Genomic DNA, 2,500 nt, shown 5'->3' on the forward strand with positions numbered 1-2,500 from the left:
ACACGGTCAGAGTTCAACATGGTCAGAGTCTAACATGGTCAGAGACTAACACAGTCAGAGTTCAACACAGTCAGAGTCTAACAAGGTCAGAGTCTAACATGGTCAGAGTCTAACACAGTCAGAGTCTAACACAGTCAGAGTCTAACAAGGTCAGAGTCTAACATGGTCAGAGTCTAACACAGTCAGAGTTCAACACGGTCAGAGTCTAACACGGTCAGAGTCTAACACGGTCAGAGTCTAACATGGTCAGAATCTAACACGGTCAGAGTCTAACACAGTCAGAGTCTAACACGGTCAGAGTCTAACACAGTCAGAGTCTAACACGGTCAGAGTCTAACACAGTCAGAGTCTAACACGGTCAGAGTCTAACACGGTCAGAGTTCAACACGGTCAGAGTTCAACATGGTCAGAGTCTAACACGGTCAGAGTCTAACACAGTCAGAGTTCAACACGGTCAGAGTCTAACACGGTCAGAGTCTAACACGGTCAGAGTCTAACATGGTCAGAATCTAACACGGTCAGAGTCTAACACAGTCAGAGTCTAACACGGTCAGAGTCTAACACGGTCAGAGTTCAACACGGTCAGAGTTCAACATGGTCAGAGTCTAACACGGTCAGAGTTTAACATGGTCAGAGTTCAACATGGTCAGAGTCTAACACGGTCAGAGTTCAACACGGTCAGAGTTCAACATGGTCAGAGTCTAACATGGTCAGAGACTAACACAGTCAGAGTTCAACACGGTCAGAGTTCAACACGGTCAGAGTCTAACAAGGTCAGAGTCTAACATGGTCAGAGTCTAACACGGTCAGAGTCTAACACGGTCAGAGTTCAACATGGTCAGAGTCTAACATGGTCAGAGACTAACACAGTCAGAGTTCAACACGGTCAGAGTTCAACACGGTCAGAGTCTAACAAGGTCAGAGTCTAACATGGTCAGAGTCTAACACGGTCAGAGTCTAACACAGTCAGAGTTCAACACGGTCAGAGTCTAACACGGTCAGAGTCTAACATGGTCAGAGTCTAACACGGTCAGAGTCTAACACAGTCAGAGTTCAACACGGTCAGAGTTCAACATGGTCAGAGTCTAACACGGTCAGAGTTTAACATGGTCAGAGTTCAACATGGTCAGAGTCTAACATGGTCAGAGTCTAACACGGTCAGAGTCTAACATGGTCAGAGTCTAACACGGTCAGAATTCAACATGGTCAGAGTCTAACACGGTCAGAGTCTAACATGGTCAGAATTCAACATGGTCAGAGTCTAACATGGTCAGAGTCTAACACGGTCAGAGTCTAACATGGTCAGAGTCTAACACGGTCAGAATTCAACATGGTCAGAGTCTAACACGGTCAGAGTCTAACACGGTCAGAGTTCAACATGGTCAGAGTCTAACACGGTCAGAATTCAACATGGTCAGAGTCTAACACGGTCAGAGTCTAACATGGTCAGAATTCAACATGGTCAGAGTCTAACATGGTCAGAGTCTAACACGGTCAGAGTCTAACATGGTCAGAGTCTAACACGGTCAGAATTCAACATGGTCAGAGTCTAACACGGTCAGAGTCTAACACGGTCAGAGTTCAACATGGTCAGAGTCTAACACGGTCAGAGTTCAACATGGTCAGAGTCTAACACGGTCAGAGTCTAACACGGTCAGAGTCTAACACGGTCAGAGTTCAACATGGTCAGAGTCTACCATGGTCAGAGTCTAACACGGTCAGAGTCTAACACGGTCAGAGTCTAACATGGTCAGAATTCAACACGGTCAGAGTCTAACACGGTCAGAGTCTAACACGGTCAGAGTTCAACATGGTCAGAGTCTAACACGGTCAGAGTTCAACATGGTCAGAGTCTAACACGGTCAGAGTCTAACACGGTCAGAGTTCAACATGGTCAGAGTCTAACACGGTCAGAGTTCAACACGGTCAGAGTCTAACACGGTCAGAGTCTAACACGGTCAGAGTCTAACACGTTCAGAGTTCAACACGGTCAGAGTCTAACATGGTCAGAGTCTAACACGGTCAGAATTCAACACGGTCAGAGTCTAACATGGTCAGAGTCTAACACGGTCAGAGTTCAACATGGTCAGAGTTCAACTTGGTCAGAGTTCAACACAGTCAGAGTCTAACACGGTCAGAGTTCAACACGGTCAGAGTTCAACACGGTCAGAGTCTAACATGGTCAGAGTCTAACATGGTCAGAGTCTAACACGGTCAGAGTTCAACACGGTCAGAGTCTAACACGGTCAGAGTCTAACACGGTCAGAGTCTAACACGGTCAGAGTCTAACATGGTCAGAGTCTAACACGGTCAGAGTCTAACACGGTCAGAGTCTAACATGGTCAGAGTCTAATACGGTCAGAGTTCAACATGGTCAGAGTTCAACTTGGTCAGAGTTCAACACAGTCAGAGTCTAACACGGTCAGAGTCTAACATGGTCAGAGTCTAATACGGTCAGAGTTCAACATGGTCAGAGTTCAACTTGGTCAGAGTTCAACAC

Source organism: Hemibagrus wyckioides, linkage group LG09, assembly GCF_019097595.1.
Source record: "Hemibagrus wyckioides isolate EC202008001 linkage group LG09, SWU_Hwy_1.0, whole genome shotgun sequence".
Lineage (NCBI taxonomy): Eukaryota > Metazoa > Chordata > Actinopteri > Siluriformes > Bagridae > Hemibagrus > Hemibagrus wyckioides.